General features: G+C 44.1%; 1 protein-coding gene across 3 annotated transcripts in view; it reads left to right on the forward strand.

Annotated features, from left to right (window-relative positions):
• The window catches only part of KANSL1 (KAT8 regulatory NSL complex subunit 1), a 172,300-nt gene that overhangs the window by 15,451 nt on the left and 142,420 nt on the right, over window positions 1-14,429 (forward strand). The window contains exon 1 of one of the 3 annotated variants that reach the window (XM_084616029.1): window positions 1,212-1,648. The exons of the other annotated variants lie outside the window; for them this stretch is intronic. The gene's annotated coding sequence lies outside the window, so the exon portion shown is untranslated. Of the gene's footprint in view, window positions 1-1,211; window positions 1,649-14,429 lie in introns of those variants that run through there. 3 annotated transcript variants of the gene reach the window in all.

Here is a 14,429-nt window from a genome sequence, read left to right on the forward strand (position 1 = left end):
ACAGGTTTCAGAGTAGCAGCCGTGTTAGTCTGTATCCGCAAAAAGAAAAGGAGAACTTGGGGCACCTTAGAGACTAATAAATTTATTTGAGCATAAGCTTTGGTGAGCTACAGCTCACTTTGCTCATGAAAGCTTATGCTCTAATAAATTTGTTAGTCTCTAAGGTGCCCCAAGTCCTCCTTTTCTTAAAACATTAAGGCTGTGACCCCGAACTTAGCTGAAAACTGCAAGTTCAATTTCTTGTTCCAAGCAGTATCTCAACACTGTATGTACAGTAGTACCACATTGGCCTTGCCATAGTCCTCCTTTGGAGGAAGAATTTCTTTTGGGCTGGATTAAGAGTCTTTAAAAATCTCACTCTTGTTGGTGCATATTTTTGGTGAATGCTTGACTGAGTCGTTAGAGTCCCTGGTGCCAAGAGTGCATGCTGTGTGTCTCTGGGACTGTGTGTGTGTACCTACAGGGTGGGCTACCCTGGGACTGTTCTAGCTGAGCTTGCAAAGAACGGATGCCTTAAGAGAGCATGGGGTTACGAGAGGACTACACTTCCCAGCACGCTCTGCGTCACCTGCAGACCCGCCCCTGCTTAGGGCTGCTGTTCTGAACAGGGCGGGCATGCGGCGCATGCGGAGTAAAATAACAAAACCCTGTTGGAGGCCCGCCCTCTGGCGGCCAGCGGGTGCGCTACAGGGGAGCAGCTGCTGGCGCTGCGGCGTCAGTGGCGCCTGACTGCACCAGCAGGACAATAGGCAGCTGGGCTCTGCGGGCCCAGGGCCAGGCCGGGCCCGGGCCGTACAGGGCCTGGCTCCCCGGGCCGGGGCCGGCGAGAGGGGCCACCCAGGGCCCGGGCCCAGTACTGTGATCCGCAAACACTCCCCGGGTTCGTTCCTCGGTGCACGGGCCGGGGAGCCGCCTGAGCCCCGCCAGTACCGCCCCACGGGCCGGAGCCGCTGCTCCCCGCCCGGCCTGGCTGATGCGTGGCCGGCGCCGCAGTGCTGCGCGCGGCGGCCGCCGGCCGCTTCGCTCGGGAGCGCGCTGCCCGCGCCCTCCGGCCGGCGGCTCTGCGGGGCCCCCTGGCTGCGGGCGGGCGGGCGGGCGCAGTGCGCTGGGCGGCCGGCGGGGGCGCTGCGCCTCCCCTCCCTTCCCCCGCCCGGTGCATTCTCCGATTAAAGGGAGGGGGAGGGCAGAGAAGGAGCCTGGCCGCCATTTTCCGAGCAGCGCCGCCGCCGCTCTCACCCGGAGCGGGGGGGAAGCACCGCCGCGCTCGCTCCGCCGCCGCCCCGCGGGCGGAGAGCGACGCCGAGCGCCCGGCCCAGCGCCCGCGGACCGGCGGGGACCCGCAGCCGGCGGCTCTAGGGCGCTCCCCGAGCCGGGGGTGGGGGGGCAGCTTCTCCCCCCGCCCCAGCCCGGGCTGCAGCCGCCGCCGCTCTGCACCCGGGAAGGGAGAAAGAGAAGAGCCCCGTCCCCCGCCGCCGGGGAAGACCGAGCGGGCCCGAGCCGGGGGGGGAGCCGGGGCTGGCGCCGGGGCTGGCGGTGCCTGTGCCGGCTGCGGCTCCGCTTCTCCCCTCGGTCGGCGCTTGTTTGCAAACTGCGCCCATTTTGTGCGGGGCTGAATCCGCCCGGACTGTGCTCTCGGCTCCATCACGTGGTAGGTGCCGCTGCCGCCCCGCTCCCTCGCCCCTCCGCCCGCTGCCCTTCTCCCTCCCTCCCGCGCTCCCTCCCTCCCTCCCGCTGCCCCTTTGTTACTGCAACTACCGCCGGCCCCGCGGAGCCAGGCAACTTTAAATGGCTCCTGCTCCCTCTGCGCGGCTCCCGCCGCGTGCATGGGCGGGGAGGGGGAGAAAGGGGGGCTCGCTTCCACCTTCACCGTCTGCGACCGCGGCTGCCTCGGTGCCCGGCGCCGCCGCCTCCGAACGTGTCTGATGTGGGTTTCTGCCAGCCCCGGCCTCAGCCCGAACTTCTCTGCCCGGCTGCTGGCGGCCCGCCCGCCCGGCGCCAGGCACGGCCGGGCCCGGGGCTCCTGGGAGCGTGTGTCGGGTAAAGCGCTCGGGGTCACGGTGGCGGAGCATGTGGGGGAGAGCAGGGGCCTGACTTTGTTTTCGCTGCGGGGCTTGGTGCCTTCCTGGGGGAAGCGGCTGTATTTTGGTCTGCTCGGGCTGAGCCCCGCCTGTTAAATCTCCCCCTGTAGGTAGCTCTCCTTGTGCTAATGTCTCTGTGTGTTTCGACTCCCTCCCCGAGTGCGTGTGGCCAGCAAAGTACTGCGGATCCATTGCGTGGAGGTGGTGGGGGCGCTGGGGAGGAGGTTGGGTTGATGGCGCCACTTTAAATTGAAATCTTGCGCCAGGGCTGGAGCTTTTTGTGGCTTGTTTATAAACTTGAACGATCGCGTATGGAAGGTTTCTAGGCCGGTTTTTGGAATGCGGCGGACCCAAAAGTTCCAGTGTCGAGTCCTGCATTGCCGCCCCCAGTGCCATTCACACTCCCCGCCCGTGTGTGTTGCCATCTCGGTCACGTGGCTGGCAGTCATTGTGGTGTGTTGCTGCTTGTATGGTATGTAATGCTCGATCCTAGCCTTAGTCTGCAGTCTGTTTTCTCAAAAACAAAGAAGCCAATCCAAAGCTATCCCTTTTGGAAGAGACCAAAGGGTGATATGGGTGTTTACTTTAAAATTCCGGTTTTGGTTTTGTTTTGTTTCCCCCTTTTGATCTTAAACAGAAGAAAGTTGCATAATCTTCACCTTGCATAATTTTGCGTGAGGAGCTTGCCCCTTCACAATAACATTTAGGGCTAAGTGCAACGTTAAGTATGAAAAGTAGTAGTGGGGCATGTGTGTAAATGTCTGTCACCTTCTCATGGTTTTAAATGCAGTAATTGATTTATTTGTAAAAGCTTTGTGTACAGGCCTTCCCTTCTGCCCATTTGGGATCTGCAGCAGTCTATGTTCTGACATGGGTTTGATCAGCCAAACCAGTTGAAAGTTTGGTGTGTGTGTGGTTATTTTAATTTTGGATTGGTGAAAATTTTTTTTCCCCTCTAAGTAGTAGCATATAAGTGTGTTCACATTTTTAAAGACTATTCTGTTCTTGCATGTCTGTTATGATAAGAGGGTTAGAGCATTTCTGGTGCTCGGTTACAAAGAATTTGACTACCGTTAGATTTGCTTAGGATCTTTTTAAAGGCACATCTTTGTATCTTCCGTAACAAATTTTCCCATTCATGTTTGTACAAAAAATTAGGAAATTTTTTTTTTTTTTTTTTGTAGAGCACAGTCTCTCCTGCTAATAAAGTTTGTTGTTTTAAAATTTGGCCTGTATGTTTATATAGGATCCTATAAACGCCACCAGTCTGAGTGGCAAACAGAATTGTAATTTTCCGTAAAACTGACCATGGTACGTGAGGAATTGCTGTGTGTTAGTTTGGATTTTTTTGTTTGACCACTTTATTTTGAACAGTTCGGGCCATTTTCTTGCTAGCAGTTACATCATGTCATGTGATGTGTGCTATGATGTGTATTTCTAAAAATAAGACAAGGTAAAAAGCCCATCCTCAGGGAAGTTAAAATGTGTTGTGAAATTGGGAAAGTACTTTAGTCATAACACTCTTTGACTAGTAATAAACTATTTTTTTTTTCTGGAGAATCCAGTTGATGTACTAGTATAAATTAAACACACCCACTTACCCTTTAATTTCTTGAATTCAGATTATGAAGGGAATCTGATTTTTTTCTCTTCTGAATAACTACCTTTTTAAAAGTTTTTAAAATACAACCCACCATTGTTTTCAGAAGGGAATGTATAATGCCAGTTACCCTTTGTGTATATTCTCCCCTTAAGCTCTCCCATACAGCATGGGAAAGGTATTATGGGTAGTGAGATGCCTTTTAGATTTTTAACCACAAATTTCATAACTTAAATATGAAATGATGTTGACCTCTTTGACTTAGAATAGTTGCCTGACTTGATTGTGGGACTTCTTAAGGTAAACTACTGGCAAAGCCTAATTTGGGAGAAGGGGCTGGGGGAATTTTTTTCCTTAACTGTACCATCTCAGTGGGATCACTGTACATCCATATTAGGCCCTGTCTACGCTGCAAACTAAGTCCATATTGTGGACTTAATCACAACGCGGTTAAAGGTGACCTGGAAAAGGGGGAAGGATGGCAGTCTTATGTACTCTCATGCTTCTTTTATTATGTATAAAGAATGCCAAAAAGGTGAGAGCTTTGTTATTGTTGTGGTTTCTGTAATGCTTTTTCAACACTAAATGCAAGCGAAGTCCACCCTGGAAGATTACGGTGACTGGAGAATATCACAAAAGTTGAGTAAAAGCTGAACAATTTTTGTGAAGGAGAAGTGACTTTAATCACCGTTTTAAAACTGGTTTTCTTAACACACATAATTCCAACACCCAATGAACACTTTGTTCAAAGCATGTCTCTGGAGTTTCAACACCTTATTCTTTTAGTTAAGAGAACTGACAAAACATATGCTTTGTGTCCCCAAGTAGTTCACCAGCGAAGCCCGGGAGGATCAGGCTTGATGTTTTAATAAGGTAAATAAGGAATAAAAATATATTTAGGCATTTTTCATGCATGCATCCTAAAGGCAGGTGGATAATGGAAGTCACATCAATTTTGCAGGGATTATGCCTTGCACTCTTTTCTCTTTTATTAGAAAGTTTTCAGAAGAGATTTAGAACTAACTTCTATTGAAGGTGTGCAAATTAAGTGTTTTCTTATCCTGTATTTCAGTGCTGTCTTATCTTCCACGCTTCTTTTTTTTTTTTTTTTTTTTTTTTTAAAAATCAAACCCCGTGTGGCTAAGCGATTGGGACAGTCTGTTGCATCAGCTGGACCTTAGATGACAAACTATCGTTAATTTAACTTTTTTTCTGGATATCAGGTAATGTGCTGGCTCGAACAAATAATACGTAAGAGTTTCTGTGTATGGTTCTTTATGTTCAGAGTGTTTGTAGTCTCTCTCTCAACACTTGGATGATCAGAATGGCAGGTGATCTGTGAAGTACAATTTCCTTTGTTGTGTTTTATAAATAACATTTCCCCAGTCATAAAGTCTTCAAATGCTCTCTGTGTATCTGGAATGCATGTCCAAAAACTTTTATTAGAGTTCTTCTCCTCCCCGAAAAGAAAATCCTCTCCAGACTCCTGTACTATTTTTCGGCTGTATGGTTAAGGATGTAATTTTGAACTGCTTTGTTATACAAAGGCTTCCTGTCTCTTCTCAGTTGGACAAAGAGTTGCCACACAACAGGGTCCTGGTGATGCAGTTGCTTAGTGTCTTATGCCATGAGTATATTCTCTTCAAGGTACATTCAAACTGAGACTTTAGGGTGGGGGACAGTGCAAGTAGCTTAGTGCAAAACTGTTCAGACTCCAAGAAGAGATGGAAAATATAACTTCTTGTACCTTGCTTCTCGGCAAGCTATAATTTAAGTTAAAGAATGAAAGCAGAAAATAAAATAGAAGTTCTGATGGTCAAGGAGATCTAAGTCTAAAGAGTGGAGCTTGGGCACTGCTCTGTGTGAATCCAGGATGAAAACATCTTTCTTTTTTACATGAACAAGAAAAAGCACAGATTGGAAAAAGAATAGCTGAAACAAATCTAGAGAGAGGAAAGGGTACTTTTACAGGTCTGTTCAGACCTGTTTGACCATATCTTTGTCAGCTCCTCAGTTTAGACTTGTTGCTGCAGAATTACTTTTCTCTCTCCACCAGCTCTGTGAAGTGTTGAGGGTGGTGAAAAGTGTTTTGTTTAAAATAGCTTTATTGAAATCAGTTTCTTTACTGAAAGCTGATCCAGACTTTAGTCAAGCTAGTAGCATGAAGTCTGTTATGAACACTATGCTAAGTTGTACCAAACTTCATTGAGTTCCCTTCATGATTTTTATGCCCTCTTATTGAGCCCTGCAGTGACATAATGAAGCAATGAATATGAATGGAAAAGTTCTGTTCAACTGTCTTTTTATTTCTCTGCCTTAGGAATGAAAAGTGACAAACCAGTTACCACATGGTAACTCTGGCTTAAGTTCCTTTTATTAGAAGAAAGTGCTCAGCATCCTAGCCCTGGAATTTACTTCATGGTGGTGTTGGATGCTGTGATGATGACCCCCTGAATTGCTCTCTTTGGTGTGAGATCCTGAGCAGTTATTAAAGCTGAGACCTATTGTCTGGCAGCAGTTTGCTAAATTAAAGCTTTTGGCTCATGGTTAGGATAATGGGTGTACTGGATTATTGATTCATTATAGAATAAGACACTTAAATGATCAAAGAGAGGTTGTATAGTTCAGTGGATTGAGCATGGGGCTAGGAGCCTGTGTGTTCTAGTCTCTCTGCCACTAATTTTCCATGTGACCTAAGGTAAGTGCCTTAAACTGTTTCCTCACTGGTAAAATGATGAAAATATGGAACCCCCTCCCAGGGGTGTCAAGGTTTAGTTAGTTAATGTTTGTATAGTGCTTTGAAATGTAAAGTGTTCTATGACAGTGACACATTTTGGCAAAATATTGAAAGTTAATGTTAACATTGTGTGTGACCCTAGCACTTCCTCAAAAGAGCATGAATTAAAGGGGGTGTTTCTTTAGCTGCAGCAATAGAATGTGTACAACAAATCTGAATATATTTTAAACATTAATAGACTTTTTGTTCCTTGTTTCAGAGTAGCAACCATGTTAGTCTGTATTCGCAAAAAGAAAAGGAGTACTTGTGGCACCTTAGAGACTAACACCTAGTTACCTTATCTAAGTCCTGAGTTCAAGACTGTATTTCTTTGGCAGGTTGCACAGGATGTACCTAAAATACAGGAAAGCTCTGTGCATTGTGGGTTTGTGGTGGAGTCTTCTATGGTAGGGGGAATGCCAGTCTTTCCAGTCTTGTAAATATAAGAAGAGCTGAGTTTTCAGATATTTTGTTTATACTTAAAGCATTTTTTATGAACATTCCGTTTGCTTACATTTCACATTTTGCTTTTCCATTTGACATTTGAATGCATCTTTGCTCTGAAGAGTGATTCCCTCATCCCTTTTGTTTAAAAAGGATAATGTTGGGGATTCCATATCCGAGACTTCATATTAAACTAGGTCATTTTGCAAGTAAAAGTTAATTCTTGTACATAGCTGCCAGACTGCAAACTTCCTCTGGGAAGTGGTAGTCAAGCTTGCTTTTTCCTTTTTGTACGTCTTTTTGTCTGTGTAATTAACTTTGTGTAGACCAAATTATGGCATCAGTGACTCCTGTGCAAGCCCTGTTGAGTACAGAGGGGGTTAGACCGATATAACAGATGATGCCATTTGAAGACCGGAGCGGTCATAGGTGCCATTAAGAACATAATCTGTTTTTTAATATCAGTATTACTAGTTATGCTTGAATAGGAAAGAGGCTAGGTTGACTTTCAGATTCAAGAGTTCATTTGCAGGCTTGATTCCTTTTATGTGTAAACTGAGTGTACACTGTCTTGAATCATTGAGGCTCCACAATCCAATTATTAGTCACTCTTTAATATTAAATTCTTTCATGGAAGGTTATAAAACACTCAATCTCAACAGTCATTCGAAGACACTGGTCCTTTAAATGTGGATAAGGGATGTTGTATGCATATTAAGTGTCTTGGTTCATGCATAGATATCTACGTCCTTTAATATCTTGACTGTCATAAATCTTTGGGAGATCTGAGACTTTTAAAACTGTATCATTTTATTATAGGCAAACTGCTTGCCATGCTGTGTGTGATGGTACAACTAGTCCATCATCCTATGTTTTGTCACATTGTTTTCTTAATTAAAGCTTTTTGAGAGTTATACTTGTAGGAAAAAGGCTTCTAAATTGGTAATCATCTTCTTTTCCAATTAAAGAATGTTGAAAGATGACAAGATATTCTTTCCTTCTTTTTAGAAAAGAACCCTCCCCCCAGAGAAAAAAAGGGGGGGGGAAGTATATCTAGAGTTCAGGACTGAGGGCTTCTTTTAGGAAAGAAGTCCTAGCATACACGTTTTTTAAAGGCCTACTTCTAGGCCAGGGTGGCCAACTTGAGCCTGAGAAGGAGCCAGAATTTACTAGTGTACATTTCCAAAGAGCCACAGTAATATGTCAGCAGCACTCCCAGAGCCTCCCACCCGCTGATCAGTGCCTCCCCCTTCCTCCCCATCAGCTATTTCGTGGCATGCAGGAGGCTGGGGGGGAAGACGTGAGGGCATGGCAGGCTCAGGGGAGGGGTGGGAAGGGGAGGAGTGGAGACCAGGCCTGTGGCAGAGCCAGGTATTGAGCAGTGAGCACCCCACCCCCCATACATTGGAAAGTTGGCACCTGTAGCTCTAGCCCCGGAGTTGGTGCCTAGACAAGGAGCCGCATGCGGCTCCACAGCCACAGGTCGGCCACCCCTGTTCTAGACCTTTGAGTTTGAGGCTTAGGTTGTATGCTCGCAGTCACTGGTTTGAATAGCTCTTCTATTCGCATATTTTACAAAATATTACAGTCTTTAATCACATAGTGCAATCAACCTTATGTGTGCCTATAATCTAACCTATGTGTTTTTTTTCCTGGCTACATTTAATATCACTTCTCAAAATGGGTTTTTTTTTCCCCCTTTCAGAATTACTTTCTTCAGTATTAATATTTAAACATTGCCATAAATATGGACTGCTGTAGACAAATAGGACTGGTTCCTGCTCTGAGAAGCCTACAGTTAGCTTGTGCATAACATGGGCCCCCAAGAAGTTGTGAGGTACGGGGGGAAGCAAGAGAGTTTATGTAGCTAATGAATGTGAGGTTATTTGATTATAATGTATGTGTTGTGCTCCTGTGCATGTAAACTTCTTAGTCAACAGATATTGCTAGGCTTAAGCTTTTGTTTGGGCATACTGGGAAATCTTGGCTTTCCAACACTGACTCCCATTCCCAAGTAAAGTAAGTGGATTTTGAAGGGTAGAGGAAGATTTCCTGGTGAAGAAGTTAAGGAGTAATATGGGAAAAAATGGAGGCACCTTGTGGAAGGAGGCATCAGACTGAGCCTGAAGGCTAGTGGCGTTTGCATGTGGTTGGACAGAAGATGAGGCCAGGCAGGAAGAGGTGCAAGTGAAGACCCTGAGTTTAAAATTTTGATACAGGAGCTGCAAATCCATCTGAGGGCTTCTAGTGTGATGATGGATATGGCAGGGAAGGAAGATGACTTTGGCAGCAGAGTACTGAATACACGAGAGAGGGATTGTAAAGTAAAAATCAAGTAAACCAAGTAGGAAGAGGTCGCAGTAGTCTAGATACCAGGTTACCAAGGTGTGGATCAGGGTCTTGATGAATTGAAAGGTGCAGATTTTAGAAATGTATAGAGGAAGGACTTGAGGCTTGTCTACACTTAAAACACACTTTTTAGTGAAGACACCTACCTATGCCAACGGGAGGGGTTCTGTTGGTATAGATCAGTGATTCTCAAACTTTGGTATTGGTGATCCCTTTCACACAGCAAGTCTGAGTGCAATCGCCCCCCCCCCCCTAAATTTAAAACACCTTTTTTTTTGGTTAAATATTTAACACTATGTATTATAAATGCTGGAGGGTGAAGCATGGTTTGGTAGTGGAGGCTGACAGCTTGCGACGACCCCCCCCCCCCATGTAATAACCTCGTGACCCCTGAGGGGTAATGACCCCCAGTTTGAGAACTCCTGGCATAGATGCTCCTCCATCATCCTAGCACTGTCTACCTGGGGGGTTAGGTCAGTTTAACTTTATCACTTTGGGTGTGGATTTGTCACATCCCTAAGTGATGTAGTTACACCAATTTAATGTCCTGGTGTAGACCAGGCCTTAGTGGGATCCTGGATATATGGGAGGGGGGAGAGCAAAGGGAGGAGTCAAAGACTTTACCAAGGTTATGAGTCTTGGTAGAAAATACCACTCACGTCTACATGATGAAGGGTGGGGAGAGAGGAATTTGTTTCAGCTATGTAGGATTTGAGGCTGGGGTGGATCATATAGGAAGAGTTGTTTGTAAGATAGTTGCAGGATTGGAGAGAGGTGGTGATTCAAGTCATTAGAGAAGATCAGTAACCAAAAAAACCCAACTTCATTAACAGAGTTAAAGTTGCCCCGTGGTATCTTATGCCCTTCCAGAACATTGAGCTCCGCTGAGCACAAACCTCTGAAAACCAGGAAACAAAGGACATAATTTGAAGGGGGAACAAAAATGGGGTGGGGGAGGTATATGGAAGTTTGGGGAAGCAGAGCTTGAAGTCCCCCTATATTCCCCATTTTACAGCTGTGGCTCCCTCCTTTGCTCCTCCACTCTCCTGCACTGCTCTAATCTCCTCTTCTTCCCCCCAAGTTCTGCTGCTTTGAGAGAAAAGGTGAGGCTGGAGACCCTTTGCCACTGCTGGTAGCAGCATGGATAAGGTGGGGTATTCTGGGTTCCTTTTCCTTGTTTGGGGAGCAGTGGAGACATGGGGCAAAACTTACGAAAAGAGCCTCTGCAGAATGCAGGCAGAGAGCAAGGTATGTACGCAAGGACAGATTATCTCTCTGAAAATTGCCAAAGGGTAAGGCTCAGATTCACAGAGTTTGAGTGCAACTCAGGTTCAGTGACCCCAGCATATTGCTTTGAGCCTCCCAATTTCTGTGACAACAGATACCCACTGGGGCCTCAACAGTAGTCTTGCTGCATGTGCACATATTGCTCTTTTAGTCCAAGTTGTGCCAACCTGGAGTTACAAACTTTTTCAATATTGCTTCCCCAAAAGGTCAGTGGCTGCAGTGCACTAACTTAGAAAAACGTCAAGGGGGATAGCAGTTTGGGGAGGATTAGAGCCATACATTGGAGCCCAGGTGTATGCAAAACCTCCCCGTGTCTTGTGAACAGCTGACTTTTTAGGGGAACTCAGGAACCCCTGCTCGAACCTGGACTACTTACTTATGCCACACCACCATGAGTCACAGCAAACTTCAAGATATTGAGTCACCATGTGAATTTTAGAGTACTTGGTGTAGAATCGTAGGACTGGAAGGGACTTTGAAAGGTCATCTAGTCCAGTCCCCTGCACTCATGGCAGGACTAAGTATTATCTAGACCATTCCTGATGGGTGTTTGTCTAACCTGCTCTTAAAAATCTCTAATGATGGAGATTCTATGACCTCCCTAGGCAGTTTATTCCAGTGCTTAACCACCCTGATGGGAAGTTTTTCCTAACGTCCAACCTAAACCTCCCTTGCTGCAATTTAAGCCCATTGCTTCTTGTCCTATCCTCAGAAGTTAAGGAGAACAATTTCCCCCCCTCCTCCTTGTAACAATGTTTTACGTACTTGAAAACTTTTATCATGTCCTCCCCCTCAGTCTTCTCTTCTCCAGACTAAACAAACCCAGTTTTTTCAATCTTCCCTCGTAGGTCATGTTTTCTAGACCTTTAATCATTTTTTTTTGTTGTTCTCTGGACTGACTCCAATTTGTTCACATTGTTCCTGAAATGTGGCACCCAGAACTGGACACAATACTCCAGTTGAGGCCTAATCAGCACGGAGTAGAGAGGAATAATTACTTCTCATGTCTTGCTTACAACACTCCTGCTAATACATAATAGTCCACTTTTAAACTGAAAGTGACGTTCAACCTTAACTATAGCAGAGCTGCTGCTATAATGTCCAGGGAGAAAGTGTGGAGGGAATACTTGAGAGCTCTGAGATAATACATACTGCTGCTCTGTGTTGGGAGAAGTAGTTCACTAACTCGGTTGTATCTTAACAATTACTGCTTTGATATATTGCAAAATCTAAGCCGTATATTCTGCTGACAACAAAGTGGATGAAGATTGTTTTTAAAAATGAATTTGTTCCTTAATGGTTCTTTCAGTTGTCTATATAATACTAGTAATGTGACTCGGTGGCAGAGAAACCGTGATATCTGCAACCTGGACTACTAAGAATTGTACCCTCTGCAGGCCAAAAAATTGGCCTTCTGAAGGAGACAAGAAGATTGCAATGTATAAAGGTCTTGGTTGTTTTTTTTTGTTTTTGTTTTGTTTTTTAAAATGTGGCTAATTTGGGCCATATCTAGTCTTCCCTGGAATACACGGGAGGGCTTGAGAACTATTAGGATTTGACATTGCAAATACTGCAAGAGTATAACTTGAACATTTTGAGGAGAGGGACTTCGAGTCACTGTGTGTGTTTTTTTTTTTTTGGGCACAGGAGGAGGGAGTGTGAACATCTGAGAAAGTTAGGGGCAAAGATCTCTGTATGTAAGTGCTTTCACCCCTTTAGTTGAGGACTGAAAGCACTCACCTCTGTTTTCTCATGAGCCAGCAAGAACAAGGAAGAAGAGGTTTGATATTCCAGAACTCAGAGGTAGGAGCTCCGCCCCTCTCAAGGCAGAACTACCCTTTTTTTCCCTTGAAGGTCATCTTTAAGGAGAGAAATGTTGCCTGAAATTTTTGTTTCAGAGATATCACGAATAACTCCTATTAGCTATTGCTTTTGCTCGTTGGAAATTTTGCAAAAGAATAATTGGATTAAAATAAAACTTTTGCAGATTACCTTTAAGAGAAATTGGAGGCCTCTTAAATCAGTGGAACAAAAAATGGAAAGAGTATTTAATGAACAAGGAGAATTTGGAAACATTTTGTAAATTTTAAAGTTCCATCCCTCTTCTTTCCATTCCTCCTGTAAAGCTAAAGTAAACCTAGGGCTTATCTAAACAGATATGCATTGGTTTAATTTGTGATTTCTCTCTCCACCCCCCCCCATTGGATTTAGTTAAATGTGTGAACACTCATATTTCTGTGTTAACTAGGTTTATTTTGGTTTCAATTAAATTGATTAGGAACAGGTTTAAAATGTACAAAGTCAGATTACTCTTAATACAAAGTAAGCATCCATGCAGGCATTTACCTTTATTGAACTTAAACTAGTGCAAGTTTGTGTGTACACAGAGCCTTGGATTCCCAGGTTAGGACCCAGTCGTCTTCTCTCCCCCCCCCCCCCCCCTATAAACTAAACATCAGAGGTAACATCTTTCAGAGATCTTTATCTCTGAAAGATGTTATAGGTTGATACCAAGATCAGGCTTTCAGATGCTACAGTAATGGGCCCAATTAGATTAGTGTACCTAATTTTGTACCTAATTTTTAGGGAAACTGAAAAGCAGAAGTGTGAGTGAATGCTTTTGACAGCAGTGCTTATGAATAAACAGCTGATCTAAAATATTCAAGTCTCATCAGTGAAAGCCTTGGTAGGGAATTTAATAGAAAGAAGCCTTCTGTAATGAAGCTGCTTTTTCTATCCATAGCCATCCTTACTACAAGTGGAGTATTTGCTACAACTGGAATTGTAATCTCTACATTGAATGCATTGAAAGCATTTGGCCCTGTATGTAGGGAGTGAAATTATGTTTATTGAAATCTGTTTTTCAGCATGGTTTAGTATGGGTTTAAGAACACAGCTAGGCATTGCCAACACATACTGTATTGCACATTTATAAAAAAAGGTGAAGTAGGCTCCGTTCATACTAGGTAAGCAAACTACACAGGAAACAAATACTAAGCCCTGTATACACAAATCCTAAAGGACTTTTTTATTCTAGGTGGATAGAGCAGTGGACTGGAACTCAGGAAGCCTGGATTCTGGTCCCAGCTCTGCCACTGGTCAGTTGTGTGTCCTTGGGCAACTTCCCAGCAGTTTGTATAATGTAAACACTGCAGCATACTTCTTCTATATAGCAGAACTAGAAAGCAAATCAGAAACAGGCTATTAACAAAACTAATTTTAGCTCTAAATGAGTAAATCTAAAAAAGCATAAATGGGGGCAGAGGGAAAGCAAATGCCAAAAAACTTTAATATTAATCTAAAATGAAATCAGTAACAGGTACAGACATGGGGATTTTAAAATACTTTTAACATCATTATTCCTTGTTCATTATGGGTGGCTTCCATTGTAATTATAGCATTAATTATTTAATGTAAACTGATGTACAACTGAGGGATTGGTTTATCAGATACAAATATTTTGATTTAGGATTGCTCTGAACATTTCACTTTTGCTCTTAATGTTAATAAGTATAAAATACAATAGAAAAGCAGTGACATGTTTATCTGCAACATAAAAACAAATGGAAGGTAAAAGTTGATCTTTTATTGCTCTTTCAAGTTGTTAGAATAGTCTTGCACTTTCAAAAATGTGTAATAGTCCTGACAAATCTTAATGATTAAGTAAATGGCTAGTTGATCTGAAACTTGTCTCAGTCTTAGGAAAAACTGCAAGATCATTAACAAAAGAGTGACTGACATTTTACTTAACTCATTTTCTATTGTGAGTTGAATGTTTCAGTGATAGTGATTTTTATTGTTAAGTGGGGAAATACTCTATCAAGGTGGGTAGAGATGAAACTGTCATACACCAAGAATTTAGGAAAGGGAGAGACCAAGTAAACAACTGGTTTCA

Source organism: Lepidochelys olivacea, assembly GCF_965140295.1.
Source record: "Lepidochelys olivacea isolate rLepOli2 genome assembly, chromosome: 27".
Taxonomy (NCBI): domain Eukaryota; kingdom Metazoa; phylum Chordata; order Testudines; family Cheloniidae; genus Lepidochelys; species Lepidochelys olivacea.